Source organism: Callospermophilus lateralis, chromosome 9, assembly GCF_048772815.1.
Source record: "Callospermophilus lateralis isolate mCalLat2 chromosome 9, mCalLat2.hap1, whole genome shotgun sequence".
NCBI classification, from domain to species: domain Eukaryota; kingdom Metazoa; phylum Chordata; class Mammalia; order Rodentia; family Sciuridae; genus Callospermophilus; species Callospermophilus lateralis.
Window position 1 is genome coordinate 58,141,719 of NC_135313.1, and position 22,853 is coordinate 58,164,571.

At 38.7% G+C, this 22,853-nt stretch overlaps 1 protein-coding gene across 3 annotated transcripts in view; it reads right to left on the reverse strand.

Annotated features, from left to right (window-relative positions):
* The window catches only part of Rapgef4 (Rap guanine nucleotide exchange factor 4), a 214,962-nt gene that overhangs the window by 166,166 nt on the left and 25,943 nt on the right, over positions 1-22,853 (reverse strand). Inside the window, exon 1 of one of the 3 annotated variants that reach the window (XM_076866657.2) lies at positions 14,667-14,701. The exons of the other annotated variants lie outside the window; for them this stretch is intronic. The gene's annotated coding sequence lies outside the window, so the exon portion shown is untranslated. Of the gene's footprint in view, positions 1-14,666; positions 14,702-22,853 lie in introns of those variants that run through there. 3 annotated transcript variants of the gene reach the window in all.

The following is a 22,853-nucleotide window of genomic DNA, read 5'->3' on the forward strand; positions in this document are numbered from 1 at the left end:
TTTCCTTTAGCAGGGTACGTGCACAAGACTTCTCATACAGACACGTTTCGGAATTAGTCTAGCTGCTTTATCTGCCATCACTGACTAGAAGAACATTCCGAGGGCCCTCCCTGAAATCTGCCCTCCCTTTCTTGAGCTTTCTTGCCCACAACTATTAACCACCTCCCTCGGATGTCAACCTCAGGAATAATCACACTGCAATCTGGAACGTCGCCATGAGCCCAACCTGCAGTTTTATTCCTTTCTAGAAATGAACAGGCTAGAAATAGGTCTCCTGCAGCAAGACCCCCAGAATGCCTCTGGATACAACCTCATGTGGATGCAAGACTGTCTCCAGGTGAGGCAGAGGTGAGGATGTGAGTGGGTCCATCAGCAACTAGGGATCATCACTTCAGGGGTCAATGGGAGGAAGGGAAGGAAAGACTTGTGGAGGAAGCCTTGCTAGAAAAGGAGGTCAGAAAGATCTAAACAAAATGATGAAGCAAAACTGACCACATCACTTCCCTCATCTCTAGTTCTTAGTTCTCTGCCTCCCTAACCTTATGCTTTGTTTTTCACACCAGGTGGGTGAAGAATTAATTCACCTGAAGTGCAGATTCTAATGCAGAGAGACTAACTTCAGTAATTTGTTCTAACAGATTCAAGCCTGACTCCCACAGCAAATTAGTAATGCTGGCTGAGTCACGGAGGGTCACAGACAAAGTTTCTTAAGGTCTATTTGCCTCTATTCTTAGCAATCATCTTTGAGCAAGAGAACAAAAAATATTGAGGATCTATTCGTATAACAGACTTTGAGTATGTTGGAGTTACACAGCACCATCTTTCCAACAATTAGGAGATTCATATTCACACCCCCCTCTCCAGGAGCTTAGGAGCAGCAGTGGAGAAAGGGCTTCAGAGCATTTGGCTGGGTGTCTCTCAGGGTGTACACAGCAAGGGAGGAAGGGAGAGTTCCCTGATCTGAGAGGTCAGCCCAGTTGTAGAGGGGTTTGGGTTTTGGTTGATGCCACACTCCAGCAAGGTGAAAAGAGCCAGGCTCAGCTCTAGCAAGGAACAGCTTATCACCAAGATCTTAGACTGCACTCTAAACTTGTTTCTTTAAACACAATGGGCAACAAATAGGAAATCTTTATATGAATCATTTCATTTGTTTTTAGTTTGTGCAAAATGATTATATGCCACTGTTGAATTAGAAAAGACACAGCTGGGTATAGTGGTGCACACCTGTATTCCCAGCAGCTTGGGAGACTGAGGCAGGAGGATCACAAGTTCAAAACCAGCCTCAGCTAAAGTGAGGCGCTAAACAACTCAATGAGACCCTGTCTCTAAATAAAATACAAAATAGGGCTGGGGATGTGGCTCAGGGGTCAAGTGCCCCTGAGTTCAATCCTGGTACCCTCCCACACACCCCCCAAAAAAGGAAAGACAGCAGCAGCTGAAAGAGCAAGGAAGAAAGACCTGGAGCTGCTCTTGTATTTTTTATATACCACATAGCCTCTATTTTCTATATACTCGCTGCCAAGGTTGTGACAATGGGGACAGCTGAGATGTCTTAGCTATCAAAATGTTCTTTGAAAACTTGAAATGAAAGACTATTTGGCACAGTTATCCCACTCCTCAGCATATACCCAAAGGATTTAAAATCAGCATACTACAGTGACACAGCCATATCAATGTTTACAGCAGCTCAATTCACAATAGCTAAGCTATGGAACCAACCTAGATGTCCTTCAGTAGATGAATGGATAAAGAAAATATGGCATATAAACACAATGGAATATTATTCAGCCGTAAAGAAGAATAAAATTGTGGTATTTTGCTGGTAAATGGATGGAACTAGAGATTATCAAGCTAAGTGAAATAAGCCAACCCCCCCACCTAAAACCAAAGGCCAAATGTTCTCTATGATATGCAGATGCCAACATGCAATAAGAGGGTGAGGGAAGAACAGAAGTCACTGGATTAGACGAGGTGGGAGTGAAGGGAATGGAGAGGGGATGGGAATAGGAAAGACAGCAGAATGAATCAGACATAACTTTCCTATGTTCACATTATGAATACATGACCAGTGTACCTCCACATCATGTACAACCCCAAGAATGGGCAGTTACACTTCATGTATGTACAACATGTCAAAATACACTCTGCTGCCATGTCTCTCTAAAATGTACAAATAAAAAAGTTAAAAAAATGTTCTTTAATAAATGATCTTATATTTTAATTGTAATCTTAAATGCACATGTATGCAATAACCCCTGAACTGAGGTTTTGGTAGGGATCATGAAAAAAATTCTAGCCATGTCTCTCTTGTCTGGTTGTATATTGAGGATACGATCATAGACACGCTGTATTCACTGTGAGGGAAAAAAAAAAGATTGGACTTTGTATTCAGTGATTCACATACTGTCCCTTAAAGTAGCTTCTTCAATTAAGGAGGCTGATTATATCTCCGAAGCTGGTGGTGTATTATAACGATCAATTGCATTTGACTAATTCACCCAAGTAACTGGCAGTCCATGGTTCCAGGCAGTCTGAGCCGTCCATGGTCACAGCAGACCTGAAGTGAGATGGGGTCTGCACCGCTGCTGTTTGGGAGGCTGAACGGAGAAGAATTGTACATATTTGCTCAGCTTTTCATCTTCCCAGATGAGATTCAAAATGCTAGCATCTGAGCTGGCAGGTTGGCTAAGTTCTCTGTGCTTCAGTTTCATTATCCATAGAATTATAAATAGGACAATAACCAACTGCCACCCAGCACTAGTGGGAGGATTAAATAATCAGGTAAAAGCAAAGAAGAAGTCTAGAATGTAGATGCTTCTTAATGAGTGGTTTTTCCATCTGAAGAACTTAACTTTGGTTTGGGGGGATGTTTTAGTTTGTATGTTTGTTTTGGTGCCAGGACTCACACAGGCTAATAAGCACTTGCTCTAACTGTGATACAACGCCCAGACTCTTCCTGGTGTTCACATATATTTGCCTTGGATGGTCATTTGCTTGTTTCAAAGGGGGCTGTCATCTCAAAATACTGTCATCGCTCCTCTTTAGAATTAACTTCAGCACAACACAAATTAGTCTCCTTTTGCCAAAATTTATAATACCCCTGTTGATGAGATCCAGGAAATGGAGGCCTTCTTTTCCTTTTGTTTATTTATTTTTTAACTAGGGCCCCTCAGATGTCAAAGGTCCTAGGGGTAGGACCTCAGACTTATTTTCATTTGACAACGCAAAGCCTCTGCAAGGAGAAGTGATTTACTCAAGGATATACAATGGTCAGAGGCCAAAAGAAATCATTCAGATTTCGTGACTGGTCCTCTGGGGCACTCCACCTAACCCTGGACTCTGCCAGGCATTTCTCTGAGTTCTCAGAAGGACATTTCCTAGGACTGGCATATTTCACTGAAGCCAGCTCTCTCACCCGCAGACAGCATGCCAACACCCATCAAAACACACGCCAAGGGCCTCTACACCTCAAAAATCAGTGAAAGAATAAGTCAAGCTAATGCACAAGTTTTCCTTTTGAACCACACTCTGAATCCATTATGAATTCACCTGAACAAGAAAGCCTAGTGCCTCTGTAACTACCGATCAGAAGGGTTCCAGAGATGATTGTGCAGGGTGAAAATGACGAAGCCCCGCAGGAAAAAGGAACTGACTCCTTTTTTCCACTCGAAAATGTAAGTCTCTATATTAAAAGCAGAGAGGAAGCCACACTAAAGCAGGTTATCTGAATAATCAATTGTTTATTTTCTCAATTCTAATAGAAATAAATACGCAGCTTTACACCAAATTTTAGAAATGAACGAAAGGTACTAAAACTTTTTTCAACACATTTCAAAAGTTTTGATCAATACCCCAAATTCCCCAACTGCCGATTCCACTAACATAATCCATTGTCTACACTCAATGTGATGGCTCTACACAGGATTTTTGATAAATTTACCTTGACCTGTAGACAGGATTAAATGATAAAATCATTTTAGAAATGGGAAACAGACATAAAGATAAATAACCTCACCTGCCTATATCCATGTGCATAGCTGTAGATTGCTGGCAATATTCATGGTTAAGCTAAACCATTCATAGCAACTGGAAGAAGCCATGACCACTTATATTATATTATATTATATTATATTATATTATATTATATTATATGGATTTCAGAACTTAGCTACTGAAGCCACAGTTCCATTCTGGGGCTCATCTGCAAGGTTGTGGCATCTCAAAACCATGCACAGGAAAACAAATCCTGATATAAACTGACGTAGGCTGCAGCTGCTTAACGGATAAAAAGCTTCAAGATTGAGCAGGCATTTTTTCTTCTCTCATGAAGCATAAAAGTCTCTAAGTTTTATTAAGTCCTCAGTCTCTGAAGAACATGATTGATAGACAGCTTCTCAAAACTGGGAACTGGCTTGGAAAGACATATAGATCTAGGTAGGTAGATATATGTGTATGTCAGGTAAGTATACATGCAATACAGTGTCAACACTGAGAGTGAGTCAGATGTAAAACATATTCCTACTATGGATTAAAATTAAAAAGGCATAGGAAGTGGTGCAAGAGGAACACCCCAAACACCCCAGGATTACCCCCAAACTGGGTAATCTGCAAGCCAACATGGTAGTAACCAGACAGTGGTAACAGCAGCAGAGGGGCCCAGGAATGAGGTGACTTGGGCTGATGCAGCACAGCCAGGGCGCCCACTGGCCCAGCTTGCCTCTTGTTTGAGCTGAACACGCCCTTGAAGTGAGGAGCCACCCTCAGGGTTTCCCTACTATCAAGTTCCTGCGATGCCCCCAGCATGGGTCTCCATGAAGGATGTCAGCCATAGTGTCTACAGCATGCATAGAAAGACATTTTATATTTACATTTTATATTTTATATTGTCTGAGCTTCGACTTCTGGACTTCAGTCTAGAGATCAGATACAATCCCAGCTTTCCAGATGTCTGTTTCAGACAGAGCAGATAAACAAACACACTATGAGCAATTTGATATGGTTCAGCATAATGAAAAATCATCCAAATTCAGTGAGGGCTGGGATGGCTTGGAGACTGAGCTAAAAAACACTCCCAGTCCCACATTCCCCACGCCGCCACATGGGTGAAGAAACCTAAATATTGGAGGCTGGTTTTCCATCTGTGATTTTTCAATCCACAAAATTTAGCATTAATTCTATTCAAGACATTGGACCTCCTGTGCTTTCTATTATTTTACTCAAAACATACAGGCATAAAATTACCCATAAAATTAAGTTATTGGGAAATAACTTATAGCAAAAAGATTTTCAATATATGACTTTAAAATCTTCAGACTTATTCATTAAAATATATATTCGGGTTTTTTAAAAAAACTGTTTTCTATTCAATAAGCACACAATAAGCAAGAGTTTATCAGGGCCTCAAGCTTGTGGGTTTGCTTGGTTTTTATCATGACAAACTTTTTATTTTAATAGAACATGGCTTTTTTTTAAAGAACTTCCCTGTGTTATCTCACTGAGGCCACCTAACAACCCCATGAGGTAAAGATTAATATTCACATTTTAAGATAAGGAAATGAATCATTCTAGAGATTCAATTCTAGTGGTGGTGGGGATTCAGTTTTGTTCTTTGACTCAGACTTTGGCTTCTCATTAAGATTCTGGTTGGCTCCAGATTCTTTTGAAACCACCAGCACTTATGAGGCACCTAGGAGATCCAGGCCCTTGATAGGGTGTGTTTCCCTGGGTTCTTTTCACATTTTGGCAAACACTTTGGCAGGAAGTCAAGCCTCCAAGCTCAGTGACAGAGGGGTCATGTTGTTCATTGGGGTCAGAACTAAGTACGGTGCTTCTAGTCCAAGCTGGCTGGAGAGGTGCTCACTACTCTGTGTTCAGTTCTCTCTGGTGTCAGATGTTAAAGGATAGGTAACAAGATGAGATCCAGCTATGTCACTAAATTATCTGGTGTAATCTCCAATTGAGAAAGAATTTCTGAGATTTTATGAACAAATACCCAAAAACCTTAAAAATTGTTCTCTCTGTGGTACATGACTGAGACAAAGAAAAATTTCCCTTTTCACAAAATCTACGGACAACATAAATTGATTATATAAAACTTTTGTGTTCATTAAAGGGTCTTTGGGGTTTTGTGGGGGTGTACATGTGTGTACCCAGGGCCTTGGACATGCCAGGCACGTGTTCTGCCATTGAGTTACACCCCTAGCCCCACTAAAAGGCCCCTTGAAGAGGCTTCACTGGGCATGCACTCTTACCGTGCTACTAAGGCCATCTCATACACTGTCCTGTTTCTTGTGTTTAGAACAATGCCTGGGACACAGCAGGAGTCAATGAATGAATGGAAACAAGGAAATGAGTAACTTAGAGGGATTCAGGGAACCCAATCCCTCCATGACTGGGGAAAATCTCCAGGGACAAAGATTCTGTGATCTTATCTCACCCTGAAAAAGAAATTACTTGGCTAATACTATGAGCTTGGGAATTATATATATATGTTTCTTGCGCCTCCAAAATGACAAAATAAAATTAAAGGCCTTAGTTTTCTGCTGTGAACTATGGTTGATTAGGAATCGGATAATATAGCCTCTGGCTTATTCAAATTTAGGACAAGCTCTCAGTTGTTGTATGGATTTGGCAAAATGGTCAACCAGCAACCTACCATCCAATTTCCGAACAAAGCTCAGAAACTACCATGGAGGTTTCCAGTTAGTTCTAAAGGCAAAACGACAGAAGGGAGTGATTACTTCATTGTTCAGGTCTCTGGAAGAACTGCCATCCTTGCCAGAGGCCTAGAAAGAGCTGACCATCACAGGCCTTATTTTGCAATTTTGATAAATTTTGTGGGAGACGGTATGCAGTGGAGACGAGCTACCTCTTTTTAAAACTCGACACGCCAATCCACTGCAGAGAGGGCCGAGGCTGGTGATGGATTTGCCTTGACACCTTCATTTTGGGAAGACCGTGGTGGTAGGCTTCACCTCCAAGTGAGACTGCACAGAGATGTACATTTGTTCTACCACTGCATTTGAGAATTGAAGAGTGCTTTAAGAGTTCTCTACATTCTCCTTTTAGAGAAGGAAAAACTGTAAACCCCACTTAATTCTGTCTCTGAATTAGTAGGTAGTGTCAAGGTTCAGATGACAGCTCTGTCTCCACTGTTTGGATCTCTGATAGACACACTTCCACGGAGGGTACAAGCACCAATAACAGCAGAGAATACACATGGCTCTTCCCCATCCTCCACTCCACAGATCCTTCCCCATTATATTTTCTATTATTAAAAGTTAGAATGGGGCTGCAGTGTAGGTTAAAATGTTAAAATTTAGAATAGTTCAGGGGTAGAATGCCTGTTCAGTATGCAAAAGAGCTTGGGTTCAATTCCCACCACCATCCTCCCCCCACCCCAGAAAAAATAAAGAAAAAGTAGAGGTGGTCTATGCTATACAAGAGCATGTGATTCTGCAGGCCACTCTAATTCCACAAAATGAAACACAGGACTGTATTTTCTAGAAGCACTGGGACGTCAAAACAAATTTAGACTTCTCTGTGGATCACAAATGAACCTTGAAGCAAAGGTCTTTCTTTCAGTTAAGCATTATCATTAAGGATATGAGCTGTGTGAATAATATTGATCGAAAACTACTTAATTCATGTTTTTATCGTTTCAGAGATTGATTACGAAGATGCCTGTTTTGTTAGGTGGTCCAATAATCTGCTCATGTGATTCCAATCTATTCAAAATACAATTGCATGCCTGGATGCTAGGAGCCCAACAATTGGAGCATGCCACACCTTCTCCAGTTGCTCTGTCATTGATTAACAATTAAAATGTGGATTAATTTAGGTGTTACATAATATGAATTTATGAAACATGATCTATTTCTCTCTTGAAAGTTGAAATCTATTCTATATTCCACAAAAGTGGCTAAATAAGCAATGTAACATGTCCTTTTTCTAACTCAAATCATTAGACTTCTTCTGTGTCACTTCCATCTCATGGAACTTTTCCAACATGTAGTTACAGCTCAAAAGTTCAAAACAAAGTCTTAAACACTGCCCCTTTACCATGACAGATTGGCCTGGATGAACATCAGTCTGTGTCTATTTGATCAGAATGAAACTGGACAAGGCCAATAGATCTGGCTCTTTCATCATAATTTAGTTATAAAAACCAACAATACCCTCAGCCATTCACCCATTTTACTCAAACAGTGCTGAATAATAAGAGAATCTTGCAATCACTTCCAATTTCAAAGGGATGGAGGTCTATTTCAGATGATGAGGTCTGTTTAGATACGGAAAGGGATGTCTTCTTGGACCTTCATGCTTAAGGTTAAGAGTCTCTTCTTTTGGATGATTCCTCTGATCACAAATAAAACCAACTCATTTCCCTTTGTCTTTTCAGTGCAGGTTAAAATATTAAACAATGTGTTTCCCATAGCACCTGTAGGATAATTCAGTTATCCCAAAGATATTCAAACACTTGAAGGACACAAAGCCAGCTTTTTAAAATAGAGTATCTAAAGAGTATCTAATTTTTTAAAAATCCCAAGTGCAGAAAAGTCAAAGAATCTTTTTCCTTTTAATAATCATTTTTGAGATTGACTTTAGCATTTTAAAACTTTGGCTTAATTAAAAGGAAAAATTCCATGCAGTTTATACTATATTTTTAAAAAGAAAAAAAAAAAAAACAGAGAGAGCGATCTAACCTTTGTTTTCCCCGTTTGAATCCTGAAACAGAAGAGAGCCTCACCTTTATTTCCCAAAGTGAGACCTAGGGATAACCCCAGTTGGGAATCAAGAGAATGTAAATATTAACAGAAGCCAAGGAATGGATGGGAAACCCCCCTTACTCTCCCAGAGCCTGAAAAGACAACAGGTCCTAAATATCATCTATATTTAATAGCATATAAAGAAGATAAGCCAGGGGCTGGGGATATAGCTCAGTTGGTAGAATGCTTGCTTTGCATGCACAAGGTCCTGGGTTCAGTCCCCAACATCCCCCCGCCCAAAACACACACAAATAATAATAATAATAATAAGAAGAAGAAGAAGAAGAAGCCAAAAGATAGCAAGAAATAAGAAAGCACAAAGAAATGTTAGGAAAATGAAATTTCAGGAGGCAGGAGGTTTCCACAAAGTCAAATACCATAACAAGGTGAAGGACTGAGACTGTGTTTCACAATCCAGATGAGGAGGCAGAGGATGACTTTAGCTATGGGGAGTCCATGGAGTGGCTGGACAGAGAAGAAAAGGACACAACAAGCACAGATGATTCCAAAGTTTGTAGAAAGGGAGATAAAGTCAGAAGATGAAGGGTACCAGGGAAGACGAAGGCTTTGCTTTGTTTTTTGTGAAGATGGGAGTGGCCGGTGGCCCTGTCACTCTGATGAGAAGGATCCTCTAAAGATAAAAAAGTGAAGATCACAGGAAAGGGAGGAATTGTGCTAAAGCAAGCATGCCAAGAAGATGGAGTGAATGGGAACCAGAACCCAGGTGGAGCCATCTCAGGAGAAGGAAAAAAAAAAAAAACAACCTTCTATTTTAACTCAAGGGAAGGGGAGCAAACGAGTACAAATGGAAAAATATTTTAAAGTATATTTATAATTGCCAATATTCACTACGCCTTCCTCCCCTTACTCAGGGAAAGGATGATCTGTTTGCTCAACTGTCTGACTTGTGCTGATGGAGGTAAGAGGTGGAGGAAATCGACAGGCACCAAGACAGGCTAGTTTGCTCTGCCCAGAGAGGACTGAGAGTAAGAAATGAGGTGAATTAGAATGGTGGCAGGGGAGATGGACAGGAGGCAGAAAACACAGGATAGTTGCCAGGAGGAACTAGATTAGGAGAGAAAGATGTGTAAAGATGGCTTTCAGAAATCTTGGTTTTGGTCCTCGACATGGTTGGCTTTATTTGGGTTATGACTTGGTGGCACCATAAGAGGTGAGACTGTCTGTGGGAAAACGAGGGGACAGGTGATCTGGTCAAGGACTTGATGCGAGCAGGAAAATCTTGAAATGTGTATTAGGGAGAATGGGAAGAGCTTCTAGGAAAACACATAAAATCACTGAGTTAAACTGGTTCTCTGGAGCCGGAGGGGTTAAATTTACCAGGATATCAAACTGGGCAGTGGTAGGCATTTCCCCAGCAGCAGGGCTAGAGACAGGAGAGAGCTCACAACCGGACAGAGTGACGCTTGGCTTTGACCTGTTGGGCTCATTTCTAAGTGCTGTGTTGCCTGACACAGTAACCACTTCATATACCTTAATCGAGTGAATAAATGAGAGAACTGATAATATTGGGGAAAGGAGTGGTTGAAATGATAGGCTACAGTATCCAAACTGAATAGGGAAGGAAGTGAAGGCCAGGGGGACCTAGGAGGGGTTAAAAAGGTCCCTGGAGTGGCTCGGGAGGCTAAGGAAGGAGGATCATGAATTCAAAGCCAGCCTTAGCAACTTAGCGAGACTCTGACTCTAAATAAAATACAAAAAGGGCTGGGGATGTGGCTCAGTGGTGAAGTGCCCCTGGGTTCAATCCCTGGTACCAAAAAAAAAAAAAAAAAAAAGTCACAGGTCCACAGGTCTACCTGTCACACAAGCTCAACTTCAACTTCAGGTGGTAAGCACCCCCTGGTGGCTTGTCCAGGAGTCATTAGACTCAATATTTTTTCCATACATATACTCTCTTATTTACTCTTCTTTTCGATGTTCCAAGCTCCCTTGATTTCCCATCATTCTGTCTATTTCCCATTCACCCTTTAAACCAGCTCAGCTTTTAACTTGCCCTAATCCCCTCAGGTACTCCCCATTCTCTCTCTCCCCTTTCCTCCCAAACTCATTCCCTTTCTTTTTTCTATTTTTGTGAGAACAATCCTAATCATGGCAGGTATTGCTGAAGGTAGAATCCACAACATGCCTGAACTAAGGATCAAGAAACCCTTATATTTCAAAATCAAAGACGTCAAAGACAAAGAAGGTAGAAGTGAATTTTAAGGTAGTCACAGACCACATCATCTTGTAATGAGCCTGCGTTTCCCTAAACACTAGCATTCAAAACATTTTCTATCCTGATGGCTAACGCTTATATTTTAATTATTAACATTAAAAGTATTTCTGCTATTAATTTTTTATGAAAATGTATGTGATACTTCTGCTGTAGGATGGGTTGAGTAGCCCTTTGAAAAGCAGACTGAAGATGTTTACAATACTGTTCCTAAGAAGGACTTACAAATGCACTTTTGGACCACCACCTATTTGTCAGTTGGGGACATGGTATGCTTTTGATTCTTGTTTAGAATTCCTTAAAAATCACAATAAGCTATTTAGGGAATAACAGTTTCTAAACCTTCCAACAAATAATAATGAATGGTTAATGTTCTGCAGGGTCAACCAGCCATCTTTTGGCTCCTGTTTCCTCTTTTAAAACATGCTATTTTGAGAATTTCCATTCCTCATGCTCCTTTTCTTCCCAACCCTGACACTATTTGTATCCCTTCAGTGGCATTTTTTTTTTAAACTCAGGAAAACTTAAATAAGTTCCAAGACTGCAGAAGAGCCTTATTATTTGATGATTGTGGGTCTTGTCTGGGAAAAACTCCAAACATAGATTTGCCATTTTAAGCAATGCCTTTGAATTCTCACTCTATTGTCAGCACCATCCCTGCGTTATTGGTTTATTATTGATTTTTTCCCCCTGTTCCTTTTCCATAAGTTAACTAGAGCACTCTGATTTCTTCTTCCCTCTTCTGTTTTCTGGGCTTATGGGTCCCTGAAAGACTGCATTGCTTTAGGTTTTTTATTTTTGAAGAACACATGCACACCTATGGACACACAAAGCGTACCTTGCCATGACCATACTCTGGGTCTTTTGCCTCTCCATCCTAGCTCTCTGTTCTTTACTTGTCCTTCTTTGCTCTGCTTTAACTGGACCAGCGTGCATGATCTTCCCCTTTGAGACAGGCTTCAGGCTCATCCTTCACTCCTCCTCCCCTCTGGTGCCATCCTATCTCAGGTCATGCTCTTATCAAGGTACCACTACACCCACCAAGCCAGCTTTGCTGCCACCTCTGCTCTTTTATTGTGTCCTCACCCCACTTCCTATGCTCTGTCACAGGCTCTGTCCACAGGGTACATGGTACTCCTTCCATCCTGGGTGGGCAGGAAAGCATCTCCTCATACCCAGGCACACCTTCCCTCAGAGTCCTCGTGTGCCTGAAAGATGAGGATCACTTTCTCCATTTCGCAAATGAGAAAACTGGCTCTCCCAGAAGTTTAGTGTTTAGTCCCGAATTCCCTATCTTGCAAGTGTTGGAGTCACTGGCCCTCAAGTGTGAAGAGGGGGGACGTCCTGAGTGACAGGAAAATACAGCTTCACCTAGCAAAGGATTCTGTAATTAAGTTCTTTAGAGTTGGGGAATCACATCAAGGCTGAAGGTTTCAACAGATGGAATTCATGAAAAAGAAGTATCAATGCAAGTGTAGGCTCTCAGATTTTATTCTAGCTGATTTTATTCTAGTACGTATCTCAGTATACAGTAAGTGCTAGATAAATTCTTACTCAAGTAGGGACCAGGGAAGGGAGGGGAGCCCTTGCTGCCTTTAGCCACTTAATTGCATAGTTTGGTCATAGGATGCTTCTTAATAGAACACACTCTGATGCTTCCTTCTGACCCAGACCCAAAAGAATATCAGAACAATACACTGTTAGGAAAAAAAGGCTTTGGGATTACTGGGCTGCCTTCCAATTCACAGGACTATTTTTTTTTTCTAACTACAAGATAATTATTGCTGGATATTATTATGGGGTTTTTCCATATGTCCTTTAGTTAGGACAGCGATGACCCAACACTCTGCCTTTTCATGTATTCTGGTCTCCTGCCAGCTTACCTCATCCTTCAACTTAGTGCCTTTGGTTTTCATTTTTATGATTATTCAAACTTCCCTTCCCTAATCAATACCGCATTTGGCCATTGCTGCTCTTGACTACACACTTTGGCAAAGACTCCTTGGAAAGGGTCTTTTTTCTACTTGCAGCGGACTCATTTAAAACAAGTTCTTGCTACGTTCATCATTTTGGCAAACAAGGACAAGTTCAAGGAAATTAGAGGCCAAACTTGACAGAGCACTGGGTACAGCTGCTGGCCCAGCTGTGCAATGATTCTCAACTGGTCCATTACCTCCCAAACTCAACTATTCAGCACAGCTTCCCCAGTCCAGCACTCCTGTCGGTCTAATATATTTGGCAACAGCCATTATTTCAGAAATGAATGCTCATGTGTATTTATAGCAAATCACATGCCTGCTCTATCAACAATTAGAGAGATTAGGATTCAGCAGACATATTCCTCTAATTAGGACAAGATGGAAGACATAGTGTATAGAATTCTGCAGTTTGGTCAAGGTTTATTCTCTCCTAAGGAGACTGCCACAATGCATTTCATCAGTCTCACATCCGGTCTCTCTAGGGCCACCCCGCCTCCCTGTAGAACATTCACTCTGTGTCCGTCCCATGGAATTTTCAGTCAGGGGATTCTGTTTCCAATTGGCACTTTAAGTTTCCCCTTCTCCCTCCCACCAACCACAGGATAGGCTCAGCGGGCCACTTAAAGGCTTGTTTTGAAATAACATGTGGACAGCATCATGTGGTCACTAATTTCATTCAGTTACACCCGTCCTCTGGAGCCTGGTGTATGTTCTATGCTCACACTTAAATAGTCTCTCCTCTGAACAAAAGCCTGATCTCAGTGTCTGGGCCATAAATTCCATCTTGCCTCACTCCTGCCCATGCATTATTTAAGCAATCTTCTCGGTGAGCCGGCATGAGAATTTCCCTCCGAGTAACAATCAGCAGGCGCGTTCAGCTCTGTTCTGATGGGAAATGTAGGATATTCGAAAGAGTTCCACCCATTCACAGTCTCGATAGTGAAATATGATAATCTAATTTGGTAAAAATAAACTGTGAAATCAGAGATTTGAGGCAAAAACTTTCAAGATGCAATTCAGACTAGCAATCAATGCTCATTCAGTTTCTGTACCATCTCAGCTTTCTCCTTGTGCAGATGCTTAAGTGAGGCTAAATTAAATAATTGACAAATTTTTTAAAACTGCTGGAAATTACCATCTGTACTTAATTTTGGAATATAAAAAGGTCCATAGAAAACACCCTTTATGATTATTTTGTCTAATAACAGATATGAAACAATACAAACATCCCAGTCATAAAATATAATGCGTTTCGAGCAGTCTGGCTCACATAATCAAACACAGTTTTCAAAACAAAAGACCACAGGAGGAGTGAGACACTGGGTGACACATACATTTTTTTAAAAAAAAAAAAGACGAGCAAAAGAACTGAGTTTTTAACTTAAAAATCTACCCCCTCTAGTCCCTGCTTCCCGGTAAAGTAAAACACAAAACAAACAAAATCTCACCCACAGTCTTCCTACAGACAGTAATGACAGTCATCACTTGCTCATATTTCTCTCCCGGATAAACACTGGGCTAAACTGTCCTCTGTTAAGAACTTTATTAGGTTGGTATTACATTTATACAAAATGAAGTCTACTACTGTAAACAAACTGCTTGAGACTTCCGTGAACACACGAGAAACGAGCTCGCTCCCTGGATGTGAACACACTGGTACATACATGGATAAAACAAGCTGAAACTTACACCAGACACTTCTCCCAGGTCCAACTCAGCAGTAGCCCTAAGGGTACATTCTAGGTGTTTTTAATCCATGTTCTGCTCTTCTCACTGGTGGGACTACTCAGGCACATGGTCAAGTTGCAATCCGCTTCTCCCTTAGTGATGTATGAGAGCTGGACTGATTTATCTTGTCTTTCTGCAGCATATTAGCACTAATGTTTCTGCGTATGCATCCTACCTTTCTTTAGCCGTAGCCCCGGCTTTATCATTGGTAATCTAAATTAAAGAGCCAGTGAACAGAGCAGGGTTGTTGTCCCCCACCCCTCCCTGTTTTCCATGAAACAATTGCCAGGCGCTCATTCCCGGACAAGGATTCCACTGTTTATTCTATCGAGCCTCCCCTTCAATATCCCATTGAGACTGGAAGTCAGAGTGGCAAAGGGAGAGGTCCAGTGAGACTGCCTTAGTTCAAAGGTATATTTACGATTTATGCCCTAAAATAGTAGCTGGCTTCGGGAAATACTCAAGAGCTGTCATCTACCAGATTTTCAGCCTAGAATTCAGAATCGACATTTCACAAAAACAGAGCAACTTGATACTGCACTTACTACCCTGAATGCAGTTCACCTTTAGTGATTCATTTTTTTCTGAGAAATATCTTCTTTTTCTACCAATCTTTGGTGGACATCTGTATGCTTAAATGCTTAATTTAATGAGCACTATTTTGAGTGCTACAATTTTGCAGGTTGCACACAAGAAGCACAAAATACTATAAAAATTTGGGGAAATCCTTCAAACAAATCATTATTAACCTTGCTGTAACCTGCTGTCAACAATGAGCAGCTGACACAAGAGCTAAAGGCTGTATTTAATTTGTGAGCTGTCAATTCCTCCAAGACATGTTTAAAATTTTCTTAGTCTCCACAAATGTTTGGGAAGGGAAAACAGATCAGAATATATTTTCATATGGAAGTTTTTGATCTCTTAAAAATGTTATGCCTTAGCAGTCTCTCAATGCTTTTAAACTCAGATCTACGATGGCTACTGAAAAAATATTAGGTTTCTGTTCTCATTTTAAGCATCAGAATTTGGTGAATATTAAATGTTATTTCATTTGTAATTTTGTGTATTTTTAAGAGAAAATATAATTGTTTTCACAATTTTAACATGTTTATTGCATTTAAAATTTTGATTTTTAAAATTAATAAATTATATCCATTTCCCTGTGGGCATAAAATATAGAATTGCCCACCCCACTACCCTCATTTTTTTTGGCACTGGGGACTGAACTCAGGCCCTTGAACATGCTAGGAAAGTGCTATGCCACTCGGCTACATCCCCAGTGCTAGACTCGCCTTTTAAAACGGCTTTGTTTTATTCAATCCCCTAACCCTGGACATTTGAATTGCTGCAATTTTTCCTTTAAAAAACACCTCTTATCAGAAATGCAAAATATTCACATTTCCAAAAAAAAAAAAGGCCAATTTCAATTCCCCTCCCCCCAAAAAAGAGTCAATCTAAAACTTACTGCTTCTCAGATTTTTTAAAATTTCAGTCAGCAGAAATATAACTTGGGAAGGCTGCTTGAAGACTATCCAGGTATCAGTTCCTCTAGATTGTATCCCTGGGATAAACTTTAAAAATATTTATTAATGTCTGTACTGTGAAACTTGGTTATACTGAACTGTTCCACAAACAGAGAAATTATTTTAAAAATTTAAAGCTGGGCTTGTCGCTTGACTGCTTAAAACTCTACATAGCTTCCCATTACTCTTAGGATAAAAGCCAAAATCTTTATCATGGCCTTCAAGTACTTGGTTTTATTCCACCCAGAAGATAAGCCCACCTTCCCAGAACTGCCTGGCTGGGATTCAGAATGATCAATCAATCAGGTATCGAATCCATGCTCTTTACTAACCAGTCCCTCAAGTATGGTATCTGAGCACTGGCCTGGGATGCCACGAGAATTCCAAAAGCAAACACACAGGCCCTATCCTTTGGTTTGAAAGTAACATACAAAGCTGGAGGCAGAATTATCTTAGTTACTTGGGAGGCTAAGACAAGAGGATCACAAGTTCAAGGTCAGCCACAGCAACTTAGCAAGACCTTGTCTCAAAATTTCAAAAGGGCTGGGGATTTAGCTCATTTAGCTCAGTGATAAGATACCCTAATACTGGTGGGGGGGCGAAAAAAGCAACATGTATGAACAAGATTTCACTTCTCTACATATCACCTTATGGCAAAATCAATACTGACTTTGCAAGCTTCACTATAAAAATGCAAAGTGAAGATGAAATCGGGGGAAGAGAATAAGATGAAATTAATCATTTGATGAGTGTTGATTCAAACTAGCTTAGGAAAAGGGAAACCATCAAAACAGAGCAGAAGCTCTGAAACAAATATTACTCAAACTGGTCCTAATGTTGTCCTTTCAAGATTTATGGCTTACCATCAGTTAATTACATATAAAGTCCACTATTTATCCCATAACTGTGGTTTTGAGTTTCTTCAGGAAATCACTCATATACTTTAATTACATTACTACTGATATTACTTTCCTCCAAAAATTATTTTAATCACTAAATGAACTACTTGACAAACTCTGCCAGTTTCGAAGTAAGATGGCTTTAGAAGTTGAACATCACAGGATCATGAAAATAGGGGATTTTACAAAATTAAAGACCTACTTTGCATTTAATAAAAAAAAAGCATGATCCTTTAATGCAGCTTATATATAAACTTGGGTATAAAATAATGTAAACACTTAAAGTTACCTGAAGCATTCAGAGAGTACTAAAGATGAGTCTAATGCATCAGGAAATGTCACCACAAGACTCATAATATTTCCTATACGTCCCTTCATTGCCAAAAATTTATACCACAAAACCTTGCCTTAGAAGAAATCCTAAAACTCTGGTCTTCAAATCACAGCTCTGCCACTTACCCACTGTATGACTTTGGGTAAGGGACTTAAACTCACTGTGGTGCACGTGTGTGTGTGGGGGGGGGCGGGGGTGTTAAATTCGCCTATAAAATGCTATAATAGAGTTCCATTTCTGATTTCAAAACTCACTTCTATCATACCAACCCTCTTGTAGATGGGTTGGTATGATAGAAGGCACTAAAGAGTAACCAAGAACAGGTAGAAACCAAAGGGGGCGATGGTACCTAGATGAATGGCACTTAATGAATCATCCAGCTTTTATAGTTTTTCATATACTAGAAGGTCCCAGGGGACTTGAGATGGCCCTATTCATATAGGAGCCTAATGTCTTACTAGCTAAGGAATCAGTGAGCAGAATTTGGGAAGATGACAGGAGCTGGAAAATGAGGGAGATGATTTCAGAGAAAAGATGGCCACAAATTCAGTACGGAAGTTTGGATCAAATCTCTGACTGATCCCAATACTATGTTATGGTTTGGATATGACGTCTCCCCCTTTAAGGAAGTGATTGGTTCATGAGCATTCTAACCTCATCAGTGGATTAATCCATTTTATGGATGAATAATTTAAATGAATTATTGGGAGGTGGGACTTAGTAGAAGGGATCGGGTCTTAGGTTTGTGACCTTGGAAACTATATCTTGTCCCTGGCTTCTCTCTCATCTCTGGTCCAAAGCAATGGAGCCAGTCAATCATAGATGGAAACCTCTGAAACTGTGAGCCAAAATAAACCTCTCCTCCTTTAAATTGTTATTGTCAAGCACTTTGTCATACAAGGAAACTAACACACAATATATGCATGGAGCATCCTCCAAGCACCCCAGCTATCATGAAAAGAACTGAACAGAGATTTCTGCTACTGTCTGTTAGTTAACTGCCTGCAAAACCAGCAAATCAATACTAAAGTATGTGAAGAATTTCAGAATCTCTATGATGTATCATTCACAATGTCTAAGATGAATTTCAAAATTATCAGATATGTAAAGAAATAGGAAAATGTAACAACATATCCTCAAACAAAAAAGTAGTCCACAGAGTCTCACCAACTGTGGGATAATATAGACAACAAGAATTAGCAATAAAGAGTGTAAAGCAGCTATTATAACCATGTTTGTGGACATAAAAGAAATCTCAGTAGAAAAGCAGAAAGAAAAGCAGAAAATGGAAATGCTAAAATTAAAAAGTATAATAGCTGAAAAAATCCATTGGATAAACCTAACAGCATACTGGAAAAACAGTAATACAATGTGTCAGTGAACTTAAAGATAAAATAGTAGAAATTATCCAATCTGAAGAATAGACAAAAAATTTAATGAACAGTAGGATATATGGCATAAGGTTTAGCACATATGTAACTAACTGGTATCCCAAAAAGATAGGAGGAGAGAGAATAGGCAGAAAAAATATTTGAAGGGGAACTAGTGGCCCAAATTTTCCAAAATGTGGTTCAAAATGAAGACATGTTTACAAATTCAAGAACCCCAGCAAAGCCAAGGGAGATTATCACCACAGTCCGGCTGGGTCAAATAGCTGGGAGGTGACAAGCAACTTGAAGGTTGAAGCCGGAACTGCTTTATTGCGGGGGAAACTCAGCGGGAACTGAGCAGGAACTCAAGGTAGCGGGCACACAAGGTAGCAGGAGCCGCTTTATTGCAAAACAGCAGAGGTATATATACCTAACTGATTACACACAGCTTGACTCAATTAGCATCATCCAGATACAGCAATCAGCCAATAAGAAATCTCCACCATCTTAATGGCTCAGTGGCATTGCCTCACAAACCACTCCTCCTGGCAAACTGCCAGGCATCATCTTGACTTGATTTGTGGTCCCCAACAGATGATATTAAAAAAAAAAACATAAATCCATGCCAAAACACATCATATTCGAAGTTCTAAAATTTAAAGATAACAAAAGGATCTTGAAAGCAAATAGGGATGGGGTGTGGCTTATTACATACAAGAAAACTACATTAACTTATCAAAAGTAGTGGAGGCTAGAAGATAATGGAATATGTCAAGTGCCAACAGGAAAACAAACATCAACCTAGAATTCTGTATCTGGCAAAAATATCCTTAGACAATGCAGGCTAAATGAAGACATCTTTGAAAAGAAAAAAAAAAAGTCTAAGATACTTAGTCACCATTAACTCGAAATATTGAAGTGAGTTCTCCAGAATAAAGGTAAATGACACTAGATGGTTATTTAGATCTACATAAAAGAATGAGGATCACTAGAAATGGTAAATATAAAAGACACACACACACACACACACACACACACTTCTTTTTAAAGTATTTAAAAGACATACAACTATTCCAATAAATACATAACATAGTTTTGTGGAGTTTATGAAATAAATGGAAGCAATATACAGGATAAGAATAGCACAAAGAATTTGGGGAAATGTAAATGGAACTATACTGGCATTAGGTTCAATATTTGACATGAAGCAGTATAATATTAATTCTAAGTACCATGTGAAAAGTTACAAGAACATGTGCTGATACCTGAACAATCACTAAAAATTAATTCAGAGATACAAATAAAAAGTCAATAGAAAAATTAGAGTGGACTTTGGGGCAGCCATGAAATTTTCCCACTTGGATCTCTCTTCTAGAAGAAACTTGCCAATCATCTGTAAGGAATACAGTAGTTGAGAGCATCCAACTGTAATCCTGTTAGGATCCATTGTGAATGAGTCAAAGCTATGTTCTTCAAACTTAGCCAGTGACTGAGCTAGCAGGGATACTAGCACTTGGCCATATCTGCCCAATGCAAAGCTTGTCCACTGGCAATCTTGACACAAGTACCCTCCACTAGGCTGGCAGAGACCTTCTCAAAATTGCAGTGCAGTCTGAGACTGTCTACACTATCTTCCTTTCTTTTGCCCCTTCTTTAATAGGTTTCAGACTCTTGTTCTTTCTCCTCTTGTCTTTTGTTGGCATTGTGCCAGATAAATGTCTTACACATTTATCTTTTTCTTGGTATTTTCTTCCTGGAAAACCAAACTAAACAAGGATATTAAAAAATATTCATTTAATCCAAAATAAGACAAGAAAGGAAGATAAAAGAATAAAATGTACATAGGACAAAATAAAGGCAAATGACAAAAATAGCAAACCTAAATTCAAGCAGTTAAATAATTATATTAAATGTAAATGGACTAAACACTTTAATTTTTCAGAATGGATAAAAACCAAAACTTATCCATATGTTTTCTATACTATGTAAATAAAAACAAACAAAAAGTTTGAAAATAAAAGCTTGGGAAAATAGGTATCAGGAAAAGAGAAAGTACATGAAAGTGGCGGTGGCTATGTTAAAATCATATGAATTAGCCGGGCATGGTGGCAAATGGCTATAATCCCAGTGGCTGGAGAGGCTGAGACAGGAGGATCACAAGTCAGAGGCCAGCCACAGCAACTTAGCTAGGCCCTAAGCAACTCGGTGAGATCCTGTCTAAAAATAAAAAATGAAAAGGATTGGGTATGTAGCTCAGTGGTAAATTGCCTCTGGGTTAACTCCTCAATACCCATCCCCGAAATCATATGAATTAAATTACAAGGCAAAGACAATTATCAGGCATAAAGAGAACCATTTTATAGTGATACAAAGATAATTCATCTGAAAGAATAAAAATAATAGATTCATAAAATAGAAAATTATAAAGCAAAACCTGACAGAATTATTGAAGAAACAGACAAAATCAACAATTTTAGTTGGATATTTTAACATTGCTATCTCAAAAATTGATAGAATAAGACAAAAAATCAGTGGGGACATATAAGATTGGAGCATTACTATACATTGACCTAACTGACACTTTGAACATTACACACAACTGCAGAATACCTTCTTTTCAAATGTATATGGTACATTCATCAAAATAGAAATATGATGTACTGTAAACAAATCTCAGTAAGTTTTAAAAGACTGGAATCCTACAAGATATATTTTCTAACTATAATTTAACTCAACTAAAAAGTAATAGAAGGAGTATACTTAGAAAACTCAAAATATATGAAAGTTGACAATACATTTCCAAAGAGCTTATGGGTCAAAGAAGAAATTAGAGGAAATACAAAATTTCTGAACTGAATGACAATCAAAACATGCAATACATCAAAATTTGTCAGACACAGTTAAAGCCATTCTTAGAGGAAAGTTTATAGTAAAAATAAATTGTATGGTAAAAAGGAAAAAAAGGTCTAAAATCAATGGCTCAAGGTTCCATCTTAAAAACTAGAAAAACAAAAAGAGGAAATTAAATCCAATGTAAGTAGAAGGAAGTATTTTTTTAAAAAAGGAAGACATTTATTAAATAGAAAACCAATAGAAAAAAAAAAATCAAGAAAGCCAAAAACTGGACGTTAGACCAAAAAAAACTTAATAAATTTCTAGCTAGACTGATCAAGAAAAAAATTTTTAAATGGAATACAAATTATCAGCATAATGAATAAAAATGAGAGTTCTCTAGTCATTCTGATATACTGAAAGAACAATAATTAACTATAACAAACATGTTTATGTCAGTACATTTGAAAAGTTAGGTAAAATGGGCAAATTCCTTGAAAAATACAATTAATCAAAATTGGTACAGGATGAAAGTGAAAATCTTAATAGCTGCAAACCTTCAAAAGAAATTGAAAAAAAAGTTATCAAAATTCTTCCCACAAAGACAACTCCAGTATAAATAGTTTCATAGTGAATTTTATCAAACATTTAAGAAAAATGTAATACCAGTCTTATACAACTTTTTTAGAAAATGGAGCAAGATGAAATAATTCCCAACTCATTTTGAGACCAACATAAATCTGATACTAAAATTTGATAAATATGATATAAGAAAATAAAATCACAGATTTTATTTACAAACATAGACACAAATATCCTTAATGAATATTATCAAATAAAAGCTAGTAATTTATAAGAACAATCATCCTTTTTGTATTATGATCAAATTTATCTCAGGAATGTAATACTGTTTTAACTTCTAAAAATCAATCAATTTAATTTGAAATATTACCATAATAAAAGAAAAAAAGCCATATAGAATTTTATCTATACATTTAGAAAAAGCAATTTATAATATTCACATAATAAAAAAACAGCAAATTAAAAATAAAAGATTTCCTCAATATATAATTGAAATCATGTTTGATTTTTTTTTGGTTCTTTTTTTATATTTACTTTTTAGTTGTCACTGGACACAATATCTTTATTTTATTTATTTATTTTTATGTGGTACTGAGGATCAAACCCAG